The following is a 15,339-nucleotide window of genomic DNA, read 5'->3' as shown; positions in this document are numbered from 1 at the left end:
CCTCCTAGCTCCACCACAACCCACTTGACTTCCTGATTCTTCAGGAAGTGAAAGCCTCTCGTTCCGAGCTAACCAAAACCCTCGAAAGTATCTCGAAGAACCAATTTTGGCTCCAAAGATATTCATCTGCATGGTTTGGGGGGGGGGGGGGGGGGGGGGGGGGGGGGGGTGTCTTAGATACTCCTGAGGAGTTCAAGCACAGTATCCTTTCTCCTCAAGTTGGTCACAAATGGTGCTATGTAGTCCTCCCACATCCCTTCGATGTCAGACTTGTAGGAGTCTATGTTGGAGGCTCCGTAGAGCAGATCGCACCAATATCTGGAAAGATGTAGCCACCTTCCAAGAACTGATTATTCTAATTGGGGATTTCAACATGGTGGAGGTCCTAGACGAATCTATCTAAAGGCAGAGAAAGAGACCTGGGAGGTTCTCATGCACACTCACCAATTGTGGGATGCAGGAACGATAGGTGAGTTTACTTGGTATAATTATGGATGAGGAGATTTAGCAAGGAAGGCTCTATTGGATAGGTGTTATGTCAGTGTTCCTATAGCCAACTCCTTCTCGAGAGTCAAGGCCAAGCCTTGTTACAACACCGGCATCTTTGATCACTACCCCCTGGTTTTAACCATGGACGACAAAGAATCCAAAGTTAGGAATAGTTGGTTTCATACGGACCCAACTTTGTTCAAGTTACTTGTAGTACAAGAAGCCATCCATAATATATGGGCTCATGCCTTTAGAGTCAATCGCTCTCCTGCAAGAGCTTGGAGCAGAGCAGCATAGGAAACTCAAAGACACTTAATTATGTTCAGAAAGGAGGTCACTTTAATCCGTAGGAAGAGAAGAGATAGATTATACGAAGATCTTGCTAACCTAAAAGTTTCTCTCCCGTCTACTGAAAACTAGAACCTTATCTATGCTTTGCGTAGTCAAATTCGTCAGGAAGAGGATGTTATTCTTCAACACTCCTCTGCCTTTTTCAAACAATGGTGGGCGGGAAAAGTGGACACGCCTACCAAAGAAATGTTTAAATCTCTTCAAAAAAAAAAAGGAAAAGAACGGATTCCCTTCTCCAAAGCCGCATCACCCATTGAGTCTGACTCCCTGAATCTCGAACTTGTCATGGGCCACTTTGCCTCTTTGCTTAGTCCTCCCGAATCCCTCTCCTTGGAGGCAACAGAATCCCACATAGAAACCCTTGCATGCAGACTAAAGTTATCCCTGCTCAAGAGGTTGCAGATGTTGAGGCCCTGTTATTAGTCTCCGACATCTATAATCCCTGAAGCATGAGGCTCTCCCTTGTGCTATTAACATAGGAGTCATTAAGCTGCTACACAAAAGAGGATCCAAAGACGACTTGTCTAACTGGAGACCATTGACTATGCTCAACACAGTCTACAAGGTGTTGGCCAAGGCCGTAGCTAATCGGATTTGTATTTTGCTCATGCAATGGATCTCCAAGGAGAAAAAGGTTTTGTTGAGGCATTTATCTCGCTGTGGGAAGGATTTGAACATGCAAAAGAGTCCGGACAAAAGTTTGTCTTTGTTAAAATCAATTTTGATAAAGCTTATGATAGGTTGGAATGTTCCTTTATCCTCAGATGTTTGGAAGCTATGGGTTTTGGGGATAAGATGGTTCTTTTTATTAAAACACTCATGGGTAATGCAAGAGCGAGAGTGTTTTTAAATGGTGGCTTGTCATGCAACCTTAATTGTCTGGTCAAAGATAGGATGGCAAGGGGTCTGATTAAAGGGATCTCTCTATCGGAGTCCCAATCCCAGCAGTGTCTCTCTCAGTTTGCAGATGAAACCAACGCCTTACTAGCCAGTGAGGATTCCACTCCCTCCAAATTCTTTGCAGTAATGAAAATCTTTTGCTTATCTTCTGGCTCCCAGGTGAACCATAGCAAAATAGGAGTGTTTTCTCTTCACCCCCTCACGGATTGGATCTCCTAGACATGCTGTAAATTCATCAAAGAAGTGGAAATTTTTATACTGTTGGGTATCCCAATGGGCTTTGGAGTCTCACGAATGGCTCGTTGGGATTGGGTTTGTAACAAGTTCCAATCCAAAATCAACTGATGGATTGGATTTCAGCACTCTCCGGCCGGTAGAGTATTAGTCATCAATCACTTTTTGAATGCATATGTTTTATTCTTCTTTGGCTGTTGAAGACGTGCTAATTGCCGTCTTCAGAGGATTTCCAAGATCTGTTGTAACTTCCTTTGGACAGGTGATCCATTTTCCAAAAAGAATGCCAAAGTCTCCTGGGATATTTGTACCCTTCCCAAAGATAAAGGGGGGCTAGGAATTTAGAACCTCAATCCCATTGCACACAAGATGGGGGTCAAACTATTAGTCTCTGCTCTCCAACAACCCAAGGAGGAATGGGCCTTGCTCCTCTTTAGGAATTTATCTAAAAGTCAAAAGGTTGGAACCATCTCCCCCTCACGGTTATATTTTCTGGGAGGCAAATCATCTTCCCTGCAGTTTCTGACCTCTCAAGATCTTTCATGTAGGCTTGGAATAGGCACCGAGACATCCTTCAGCTCAACCTCCTCTCCAAACATTTGTTATGAGTACCTCTAAATGACTCTATCTAGTAATCTGGGTTGGGCATTTCCCCCATCCCCTCTATTGGTTATAGGAGAGCCCTCATTCTCCACAAGAAAGTCCTTAAAACTTGGTCTTTCCTATGGGACCCTGAGAGCCCAAGACTGGAAAAGTGACATTGATCTTTTTCTTCAGTATAGGGTGAAGGCTTGGGATTTGCATCTTATCCGGACCATAATCAGGCTCTTTACCCATGGATTGGTCTCAACCCTGTAGTCTCCTTTTCAGTTGGATATCAGAGCCTCCACCTGGGTGGGAAGGTTCAAGCTTCACAACCCAGTTTGGCACATGAACCATGCATCTCTAGCCATCCCTTCAATCCTCAACACACGTTGGAAAGTCAATTACTCTCCCAAGCAGTGGGAATTTGATTTCAAAAAATGTATGGTTCTCTGCCATAGAAGCGAAAAAATATGTCCTTCTTTAGTTGTTTCTCCATAAGGCTTTGTGGACTGGGAAGAAGGCCCTTTGAGCTCAGGTCAGCTCATGAATTTGCTATAGGTGTAAGCAGGTGGTGGAGGATATTGGCCACCTTTTCCTTGCTTGTCCTTATAATAAGAAAAATCTCTTTCCTTTGGTCAACACACTGGGCTTCTCCCCCTCATGGAAACCACTTCCTCTAGGAGATTATTCTAGAGTGTTGTCTACCTTCTGGAACAAATTCAGATCTGAGTTCTTATGGATTATCTGGCGTCAACAAAATTGTATAATGTATGAAGCAGCTTACCAAATTCCAAATCTGAAAATCCTCCTTTCTTCTATTAATGTGCATGAACTTTAGATCACCAAGGATCAAATCACCCACTATCGGACCAAGAAGGACATCCTAAAGGACTCCAAGTACTTTTATGATCGGGCTCGATATTGAGGAACCGGTGGTCATGACCTGGAAGAAAAGACATGCACTCAGGATGACTGGGAAAAAGAGCTGATAGTGAGATTGCATACCTGGAGGACAAGATCAACAAAGGCTATTACTATCTGGAAAGGCTACAAGAAGAATTAGATAAATGTGTTGGATGGCCGTAGTTTTTCATTATCTTCTGGTTCTAAATTTGGCTCTGTTGTATAAGGGATGGTCTTTTTTGGGTAGTTGTCTTTTTGTTAACAGTTTGTCAAGGCGCCACTTCTATAGCTACCCCATTGTAATTTTCTTGCTCTTCTAATATTATTCCTCGCGCTTATGGTTTTTTCTTTTAAAGGACAACTGGATTTAGGCAAGTGATAATGATAAGCACAGAAACAACTCAGAATTATTTTTTGTACATTGCTATGAGAACGAGGTCTCATTCTAGTGTAAATGTACAAAGGAAAATTTATGTCGTCAGTTTCATGAAGTGGTAAGAGTTTGGTATATCAAGGATGGACACCAACTTTAAGCCAAAAAAAGTCCAAGAAAGGATAGAGTCCTCACTGGCATCCATTCAAAGAAGTCAACAACTATGTTAGCCTTGAATGCATTTTACAAGTGTCAATGGACTATATCAGTTGTTACCCATGTCCATCTTACAACCTTCTCAACTTAAAACATCACCCAAAGTAATCATGAACTCTAGTTTTTCCAAGTATAAGGTGTGTGTCTTTTTTGTTCCTTTTAAGTTCATTCTTGTAATACAAAAGGTCATCACTCCTTTCAAATACAAGTGAATTCATGTAGTTTTTATAGATAAGGTAATTATAAAGCCCGTTTATTAAGACCTTAAATAGATATTTACATACAGATCATTCTAATCAGAAGGATACTACCCCTCCCGATCCAAGTGTCTTACTCCCAAGTTCAATCCCAAATTGTTTTGTACCCTTTATACCAGTCCTTCTATATGGCATTTTTGCACTTTTAGGTTTATAAAAAAGGCCAAATGTTGCTATGAATTTTCAAAACATAGCATAACCAGTCTAAGAAATTATTAAGACTAGGAAGATGATTGAGGTATCAATCCAACCCCCTCCCCCCAAATTTTTAAAGAGAAAATTGAAAGTAACACAATAGCTCTTTAGACGGAACAAAAAATTACGATGTTATACATTAAAAGTTCCTTTTATCTCCTATTTGGCATAGGCAGAAACATAGTTAAGTGCATCAAAAAATACATAGGCAAAAACATAGTTAAGTGCATCAAAAAATACAGAGAGAAGAGTCCATTGTTTTCCCAAAAAAAAAAAGGGGAATAACATGTTTTTCTCTTAACCCCCCTCGAGCAACATCTCTTTCATAAAAAATGGTATCAAGACAGAAGTATTGCAAAAAAATAGTTTTAAAACCCTAGTGGTCAATAGTACAAAATAGTCTGCACAAGGGAACTATCAAAAATGACTTCGCCTACATAAATAAATTGCTCATTGATATCCTTGACACTAGCAAGGAAAGTTCATATCATCTTCCTCATGCATAATCTTCAACTCCAGCTCTTTATGAAGCAATGCAGATTTTGCCTCATTGTGACTTGCATAAAGACCAGCCAGAATATCCCAAGCCTGTTTTGCAAATTTTGCTGAATGAATGTGAGGAGTAATAGTGCACTTCACAAACAATGCAATCAATCCATGAGCATGCACATCTTTTTCATCCCAACGAGCTTGCTCAGTCGTAGGCAAAACAACTCCGATATCATCAATCCTACCACCAAATCCTGCAACATCCTCAACATCGCCTACATCCTCAGAACCAAGACGCACATCAATGGCATGCACAATATTCCAGACACTCTTTGACACAAGGACATGTTGCATCATATAAGCCCACATAGGGTAATTGTCTCTATCCAATCTATCCTCAACAACGAACATCTTGAACACATCTTTATTGTTGTCAGCCATGGCAAATGCTGCACCTAATGTGAAAACTGCTCGAAAAGAGGAGAAACAAAGCAGGAACAACACGTGCTATATAGCACAAACCGTAGAAGACTGTAAGGGACATGTTATGCAAAAAACAACACTAACAGAAATTTTGCACAAAATGATGAAATTGCATGTGCAGCACTGTTTGTAGTGAAAACAGAGGTTGAAATCAACCCAAATGAAAATATGAGCTCACCCAAAGTAATTTTTGACTAGCTGACACTCGCCAAAGCTCACAAAAATTGAAGAAAGTGAGCAGACGTGTGCTGGAGCTATTGGAGACTAAGCTCGGGAGGACGCGACTTGCTCCGATACCAATTGTTGGAATTAGGGTAAAACACACACAGCTTGGAGAAGACAAAGGAAGCTCAAGGCACACCGTAGAGAGTGTGTTACTCAGTGTGCAATGGAAAGATGGATAGCCCTAGAGTGATGGGCATATATAGTATGCAATGGGGGGGGGGGACCTCCTAGTGAGGGGAAAAATGCCCCAAGGGGTCATGTGGGCTTCTGCTGCACGTATCAAAGCAAGGGACTTGCCTAACACTGTGTGCAAGCCACAGATGGCTCCAAGCATGCAACTAGCCTAAACTAGTAAGCTCAAAGATGACAATGGTGTGTCACTCACCGCTCTATACTTGCTGTCGTGGAGGATTCCTCATTGCGAAGAAGAGGGATCCGTCGCTGCACCGTGCTCAACCGCCTCGTTGTCGCCGTGCCACTGTAATGCTCTCTCTCTCTCTCTCTCTCTCACTCTCACTCTTTTGACTATAACTCGCTCATTTGAACTCCGATTTAGGTGATCTATAGCTTCAATCGAAGAGCACGAAGCCCTCTATGCATTGATGTAAAGACATGATTTTTATGTGTAATGGAAGGCTTTCCTGTAATAGCATCTCAGAACTGAAAAAACTGTCAAAACTTTTCGTTTTTGTTGCCGACTTGAAGGCAATGTCAGACAAAACTCACAAGGGTGGAAAATCCACACTCGCCATGGAGAGTGATGCAAAATCTCCAAGGAATTTGGATGCTAATCCAACCACATCGCCTACAACAACGGAAGCAATGATCGTGGCTTACTTGATCTCATTACAAGAAACCGTCAACAAGCAAGGTGAAGAGTTGCGCGCACTTGCAATGGAGAATGGCACTTTAAGAGTTCTCGTTGTGGAGAATGAGCACCTCAAGAAGGTTCTTGAAATGCAAACAACACGCTTGATGCATCTTGATAATGAAGTTCAAGAATGTAAACGCTCTCTTGTTGACATGAATGTATTGAAAGAGCGCTTGAGCAAAGTTGAGAGTGATCATGTATTAAAAGAGGAAACGATAGATACAATACGACATGATGTATGTGAGATGAAAAATGTATCCAAATCATGGGCTGATATATGTAAGGATAATGTGGTTTCTACATCTCCTATCATGCAAGCCGTTGTCCAAGCAAAGAATGTAGAGAATGTGGATAGTCAAGAATTGCAAGAACGGCAAAAACGCTCAAAGAACATCGTCATTCGTGGAATCAAGGAGGAAAGCATGGAAACACCCCAATCTCTTGCGGTTTCTATTGACGATTTTTTTGCTACACACTTTGGCATGTTTAGAATCGTGGCTTATGGAGCACATCGAGTTGGAAAACAAGGAGTCCCTCGCTCGGGAGGAAAGACTATTGTATGTACCATGGCTGATAAGGCAAAGAGAAAGATCATCCTTGATAATAGTTGGATCTACCTCAAAGGAACGGGTTGTAATGTATATGAGGATCGCACTCTTATGCAACAAAATGTACATCGCAAAGCATATGAGGAAAGAAGCAAGAAGGTTAAGGTGTCATCTCAAGAAGAAAATCCACCTGAGGAGGATGCAAGTCCACCCAACAAATAGGGACACATGATCTATGAGACCAACTCACGCTTGCGGATAAGCTTTTGGAATTGTAACGGGTATCCATGGAATGCGGGAATTGGCATTGATGATCTTACCAATGACTCCAATGTGATACTTCTTGTCGAAACATGGGAGCATGATGCGCAACGACTTCTTGGATTTGACAAATACGATGTGCATTCTTTGATGTGGGCCAAAAATGCAAAACAACGAAGAGGCCAAGGAGACGTACCATGTATGACCAAAAAGGGTTTGAAAGATGTTTCCATTGTCAAAGAAGATAAGTATAAACGCTACTTATGGCTGAAAATCAACCCACCAAATGGTCAAGTCATGTTTGTGGTTAGTTGCTACATTCCTCACTATGACTCCAACTTTTATGCTCGCTTGGATATGGATAGTGATCAGCCCTTTGTTGAACTAGAGGAAGGCATTGCTCATTATAAGGATCAAGGTGAAGTCATTGTTTTTGGAGACATGAATGCTTGCACAAATACGTTACAACACGACACACAACAAGTCGACATGCCGCATGTCTCAAGAAGAATGGATGACTCATACATGTATAATTGAAGTTCTAATGATGCAAAAGTACCTGGATCACTATGAAAAGTCACTTCTACATATGTGCAATAGTACCGGAATGCTCATTGCAAATGGTGTATCTCTATGGCAAGGCACCAATGACTTTACATGTAGAAAGCACAATGGTGATAGCGTGATTGACTATATGTTGTTCTCGGATGCCACTCTAGAATGCATACAAAGCTTTACATTTGGTGAATGGAATCCGGAATCGGATCATAGGATGTTATGTATTGACCTCAAGTGTGGTAAACGGCCCGAGCATGTAGCCTCCAATCTTGATGTGAATCATTCCTACCTACGTCTAAACTTCAAACGAATACTTATATATGCTGATATGGTGGACCAAATGTTAAGCATGATAGAGCATCAAGAGAGCCCAACATTAGAATGCAAGTGGAAAGTTTTCAAAAAAGTAATTTGCTCTTGTGCGACGGAATGCTTTTCAGTGAAACACATGTCTTGCAAAAGGTCTAAGAAGGGTAGCACCAAGAAGAAATGGTTTGACATGGAATGTAGTCAATCTCGAAAACACTTGCTAAGATTGGATGCAAGCAAAGACAAGGAAGTTTACTTGGAATGTCATACACATACAAAGAACTTGTTCAAAAGAAGAGGAGAAGGTGGGAAGTAAAAAAACAACTTCTTTTAGCACAAGAGAAAGCACATGCATGTGGCAAGTTTTGGCAAAATCTAAAAGGCAAGCGCGTTGAGAGCTTTGGTGGCTTGACTCTTGAGGCTATGTATATGCATTGCAAGAACCTCTATGAGCAACCCAATGTTGATAAGATGGAGCATTATGAAAAAATTAGACTCATAAAGGGGCTTCCTCTCTAATGTCCAAAACGGGCGTGCGGAAATTTTTTGTTTTGTTTGGGCAAATCAACTCTAAACTTGGCAGAGATTTGACAGTTAGAATCTACTCTTCAAGCTCTTTCTACTGTCAGTAGAAAGAGCTTGAAGAGTAGATTCTAACTGTCAAATCTCTGCCAAGTTTAGAGTTGATTTACAAAAAACTTACCGCACGCCCATTTTGGACATGAGAGAGGAAGTCAAACTCCTTACAAGGCTCCTTTGTGAGTCCAAATTTTCCCTAATGTGTTGTAGCTCCCTTCCATTTATGTCTCCCTTCTTTACCATTGAAGATGTATGCCGCGCACTTGAGAAACTTGCTACTTGCAAGGTAGGGGACCTTCAAGGTGTCAAGGCTGAAATGATTAAATGGACAAGCAAGAAAACACGATATTGGATATGCGATATGTTTAACCTTGCACTTCAGCATGGCATGCCTCATGATTGGAGTGCAAATTGGATCAAACCTTTGCATAAAGGAGGAGATGTATATAATGTGAACAACTATCGCACTATAATGGTTGGTTCTTTGATGGCAAAGTTATTTGGATGTATCATGGAGATGAAGATAAGTGAATGGGCTGAAAAGAATGGCAAATGTGCGCTTGGCCAAGCAGGTTTTCGAAAGCATCATAGCACTATTGATCACCTTGTCACTCTTTGAGTTCTTATAAAAACGTCACGATTGAAAGGAAAAAAGTTGTATTGTTGCTTTGTAGATTTCAAAAAAGCTTTTGACATGGTACTGCGAGGAAATCTTTGGAGACGTATGCAAAGCCTTCAAGTAGTGCCGGTAGAATTTATGCATGCAGTCTTTCGCATCTTCTAAAAAGTGATATGTCGATTACGTATGGGAGATGGAATTTTAGAATTTTTTGCAACCACCATTGGTGTCAAACAAGGATTCCCACTTTCCCCAACCCTCTTTGGGCTACTCATTAATGAATTGGAATGCATGGTTCTTGATTTTATGCAGCAAGAAGGCATAGAAGAGGTTAAGATCGAAAATGCGGTGATCATGTTTTTGCTTTATGCCGATGATGTAGTGCTCTTGCCACATACCTTAGAAGATGAACAAAAGCTTATGAGTGTCTTGGAACGCTTTTGCCTACATAGCGGGCTAATCATGAATGGATCCAAAACCAAGGTTATGCTTGTAAAGACCCTCAATGACGAAAATCCATGCATTGTATACAACAATGAGCAACTTGAAGTGGTAGATCACTTCAAGTACCTTGGCCTTGCAGTTCCATCCAATCATAAATGGAAGGATTGTGCAATGCGTCGCTTGGAAGCCGGAAAGAGGGCTTATTATGCATTTGAGAACATGTGCAATGCTGGAGAGATCAATTGTTGGTCTCTCAAAAAGTACCTCTTTGACACATTGGTGACACCGGTGCTTCTTTATGGAGTGGAGGCGTGGGGTGGAAGCATCGGGAAGTCTACTTGGAAAGAGTTTAAGAATGTTCAAAAGCGTTTTCTCACCAACTTTCTCCAAGTCAAGACACAAACACCCTACATGCTCTTACTTCTTGAGTCCGGATTGCTTCCCATTGAGGTCTTGGGCATGCAAAGGGTTGTGGAGTACATGCTTAAGACACAACGTATCCCTTTGCATCGACTTCCTAGAATCACATATAAAGCAAGTCAAAAGGTCCAAAAGACATGCAAGAGCAAAATACTAAGTTTGGGGTGGATGCTTGACATCAAGAAATAGTTTGGAAGATGGGATGCATGTCACTTGGTCAGGGATGCAACGATCGACGACTCCCAAGTTAATGAGGCCTTCTTACAACGCCAATGTATCACGACTTGGGAGAAATCCGGAGGTTCTCGCTTCAGCCATTACATCACACACATTGCCCCAAACTACAAATCTCTCTTCTTCTCCAAACGAGGTAACTGAACCCATCCTTACATCCTTGAGCCCATCCCATTGAGTGCGATCCGCACCATTGCCTCCATTCGTCTTAGCTCCCATTCTCTACGCTGTGAGACAGGACGCTGGGGCACTAACAAGGAGTCTCATCGACTTTGCACCTTATGCCCTCGTCAAGTGCGAGAGAGTGAGTACCACACACTACTTGAGTGCTCATCTTTGACCACATTAGGTCCTCTTTTCCCCATATATTCAGCCATGAGCTCTACCTACATACCTTCCTCTCCCAACCACAATGTGGACTCTCTATTGCGACGCTCATTTCAAGCATTTTTAGGCATCGAGAGTCACTTATGACCTCCACTCACACCACATGACATGTTCATTTGGTCCCACATCTCATATTTGACCTTCGAGAACGATAATAGAACTATCTATCTATCTATCTATCTCTCTCAAGCGCGCGCGCGCACACACACACACACACACACACACACACACACACACACACACACACACACACACACACACACACACACACACACACACACACACACACACTCTAGTACACAAAGGAGACGGAGAAGGAGATGGAGAAAGAGCACTCTTCTTGCATTGCACAAATGAGAGAATAAGGTATTCTAGGTTTAGATTGACCTTTATATGGGCTTGCCCGTTCACATTTGGGCGCCCACAAGCCCGACCAATAACATAATACACTACTAGCGCGTCCGACAAGCCCGACCCATGGCTACATAAAAGGTGGTTGCTTGGTGGTAACATGCCCCCCTTCCTGATGTGATTCTGCCCTCGGAAGCTAGTGAGAGAAAGCCCGTTTTGTCCATGTTGTCGAGCATCTTGAATCCGCAAGGCAAAGTCACTGTTTTATGCAAGCAGGATTATATGGCAATAAATCATGAGAGGAATGTAAAGTACATGTGGAAATGAGTAAATTCAAGATTTATGAAATACTAGACTGCCATTAAGGATAAATAAATTGCACTTTGATGAAATTAATAAATCAAGAGTTTTGGGCTTATGGGTGAGTTTATCAATTAGTTAGCTATGACTAAGGTTAAAACAACTACTGTAGTACTAGCTAAGCTAAGAAGATGATCTAAATGCAAGATTCTCTAATCGTGCTTTTTAGCTTTGATTAGCCAACTAGCTCACAACTCCAAACAAAAGCTTGAAATTTTAACTGTAAGCTCGAGCGAAGTCTTTTAAATGTATTTTTTTCTTTTTTCTTTTACTTTGGTTCTCAATCATTTGACGTGTGTGTTTATTTTGTATGTCTGTGGCTTTTTGCTTCTCAAGGAAAGCGCCCACACTGGGAACCTCTAGGGCTCTAGTACCATAGACAATACATGTGAGTGAAGTACCAAATCAAGCCTGAATTTCTCTTCCAGGGTAAGATTTTTCATTTGTGGCACTTATGTTTTTTGCTTCCATTTCCTTGGTATTCTCACTAGTGTCTTTTGTTGTTTAAGTGAGCAAGCTTCTCTATGTCTAAAATATTCCTAAGGTCTCAAACACTCAGATAATTTTATCAACTAGGACTAGTGGTCAAGTAAATGAGTTAACCTAAAGTCACGGTCTCCTAATCTTAAGGCTCATCTATAAGATTAAACTCTAGTTCAATCAACTTAAGCAAAGACAAATTTATACATCTACAATGGCAGATAACAAACATAACTATTGCACTCAAATAAACCATGAAAAACCACACTTAACAATTATACATATCCACCAGCATGAATCATGGAAAGTCGTACACCTGGAGGTATGGAGTTGCTCATTTCGTTGAAGCAGATGTCCTCTGCCATGTGGATGGAAATCAATTTAAGTCCTACATAACAATATAAAACAAAAAGGCACTATACCTCTAGGAGGCATGTCAGTGTGAAAAAATTAAAACTCATAGAAAACAAACTCAAAACACGATCCAGACCCCTAACCTACCTATCTGTCATCCCTTTTAGAATCAAGGAAAGAGGATATTATATAAACCGGGTGGCATCCCTAAGACTAGGCCTCTATCCTCATCATCTAGATAAACAAAATTATTTTCTGTGAGGCCATAGTCTTCCTCGGTCTCTATTATTTCTTCTTCATCATCCTCTTGCGCAAGCATGTTAATCAAGAACCTCGCTATGCGTGGATACTCATGTTTTGCAAAAGAATAAGCATGTGCCACTGGAGAAACATTCGCTACTGGGTAGGGATCACTAGTTATCCATAGATGTATCAGCCATTCTAACTCCTCAAAATTTATCTCTCGTGCAAGTCTCTCTACCAAATCCCATTCGCAAGAAAGTACAGGGTAGCAGATGTGAAACACTTGAGAAAAATAAAAAGGGTACCTTTCAGAAAAATAGAAGCGCATGCCTCTGGTGAACTAGCCATCTCTGAGAATACAGATAGATTTAGTTAGGTCTTTAAAACATAAGAGTTGTTTTCCTGTGTTGCTTGATGTGACATGGTGAATTTGGACATATGTGTAGGATCTGATAGGGTGCTCTCTCGTTGCTAGTTGCTTTTGCTCTTTTACTATTTGTTTTTTTCTTTTCTTATAACTAGTATAAGGCTATGTATATACATCCCCTTAATTTGTAGAGTTCAGATGTCAGGAAAGAAAATTTAAGAGGATGGGGATCCAAGATATTGACATGAGTGAGGACTCCCCCCTTCCTTGGGTAGTTCATAATGTTTGAAATGTGCTCGTCACCCTTTGAAACCAATTGTTCCAGTTGGTAATAGGTGAGGATTTTTGCAAGTATTAATCTATTACCTTAGGTGCCTCATCGAGTTGCAAGGGTGGTAAGGTACTCTCTCAGGATCGAACTTGAAGTGGTTCATCAGGTGATTGTTGAACACTGGGAGGTGTGGATTCCTTTGTAGCTTCATGGAGGTCCACTATTGTAGGTGGAGATTGTGGAGAAGCTTTTACCTCTATGGATGCATTACATGAGGAGCTAGAAGCTTCATGGGACTCCCCCAATCTTGAGCTAGGTGGAATAATTTGGTTTTGCCTTGGCATCCAAACTAGCTCTGGAATAGGTGAGTAGCATTCTATGATCTTTCCCTTTCCATGGTCTACCATTGGCTTTGGAGTTACACAGATTGACTCACATGGTTTTGTGAGGTGATAGGGAAAGACACATTTTACGTTTAGGTACCCAAATTTGATCATTTCAATCATAGTAGCCTTGGGCTTCTAATAGTCGTTTTGGAATTCATCGTGATTTGGTCTTGAGTCTCCTAGAGCCCGCTCTTGATTTTCTATGAGAAGTTTTTCTTAAAATGGATGGAAGGGTTGAGGTATTTGGAAGTAAGGCCTTGGGGACCCATTGATATGTACTCTTAGGTCGTGCAGGTTGAGTACTTGCAATACTATTGCTTTTGCTGCAACTACAAGTGTTGAAGTGCTAGGTTCATGGGCAACCGACAAGGACGAGTTAACCACTTTGGTTTGTGAATCTTGGCTATCCTGCAACTTCACTAGAGTCTGCAACTTAGGTGACTCCGCTTCAATGATAGGGGTAAGAGTCTATGGTCGCGTCATGACACTACCAGTACCCCAATCAATAGTGCATTTGGTTTCCAACATCCACGTGCGTCCAAGGTTTATGTTGCCCTCTATAGTTTTAACAGGCATGACCAAAAAGTCTTGAGCTACAACCCAAATGTCATAACTGATAGAAGTGTGCCAGATACCAAAAATTGTGGTTTTTTTCTTGTTGACACCCTTGACTTGGATAATACTCTCAGATAGAGATGGATTTCCTAACTGACACCACACCCCATACAATAGCAGATTATACTTAGCCCTTGTGTCTAGTAAGGCATTATATAGTACTTTTCCATAGGTGCTGTTTAGCTCAATAGGGTATCGTAGAGGTGTGTCAGAGTCCAACCAATCCTCGTCGATTTCAACGTGGAATGCATGTGTAACTCCAAGGTTAGCCTTTCGTTGGCGTCTTATGCGTTGTTGTCGCTCCTTAGTCTTGTTGGGATTAAAGCCCAAGTGGCCTCTTATGCGGATATGGCCGGCCGCCCGCCTAACTCACTTACCTCTAACTCTTTGTATATACTAACATATTCTTTGTGAATACTAAGGAATTGGGAGATAACCCTTCTAACAGTTTTCTGCGTACTGTACTGTGTAAGCTCACTGTGTGTGTGTGTGAGAGAGTCGACCCACGCTCCGCTCCGCGACTTCAATTGGTATCAGAGCCTTGGTTCAGTGCGGATTTGCGCAATCGCGCGCGCGCGCACTTTTCCGGCAGATTCTGGATCCGGAGTTCGAAAATTGACACTCGGCGTTCCGAGAGCGTTTCCACCAGGTGACTTGGGGTTTGACCCCCCTTTCGAAGCCGTTTATGCCCTCAGAATTTCGTTCTGAGCACTACAGCAGAAGATAGATTTCAGCCGCAAAGAAATCCGTCTTGTGTAGATTGGCAAGCAGGAGGTGGCCGACATCAATATCGGCATCGACATACATCACTTATTCGTCTTCAGAGCATCATCTATAGACCAGGTACACATATATATCATCAGATATATATATTGCAGTTTGCATTGCTACTTCTTGTGCTTGCCAGGTTCCAGGGGAGGTGTGGCCATACGACGGCTTGACACCACTGGCATGTATTGCAGATTGATGTACTGTGATTGTG

Source organism: Adiantum capillus-veneris, chromosome 10 (genome assembly GCF_014529385.1).
Source record: "Adiantum capillus-veneris isolate H3 chromosome 10, ASM1452938v2, whole genome shotgun sequence".
Lineage (NCBI taxonomy): Eukaryota > Viridiplantae > Streptophyta > Polypodiopsida > Polypodiales > Pteridaceae > Adiantum > Adiantum capillus-veneris.
The sequence above is the reverse complement of the archived record's forward strand: the minus strand, read 5'-3'. Positions refer to the sequence as shown.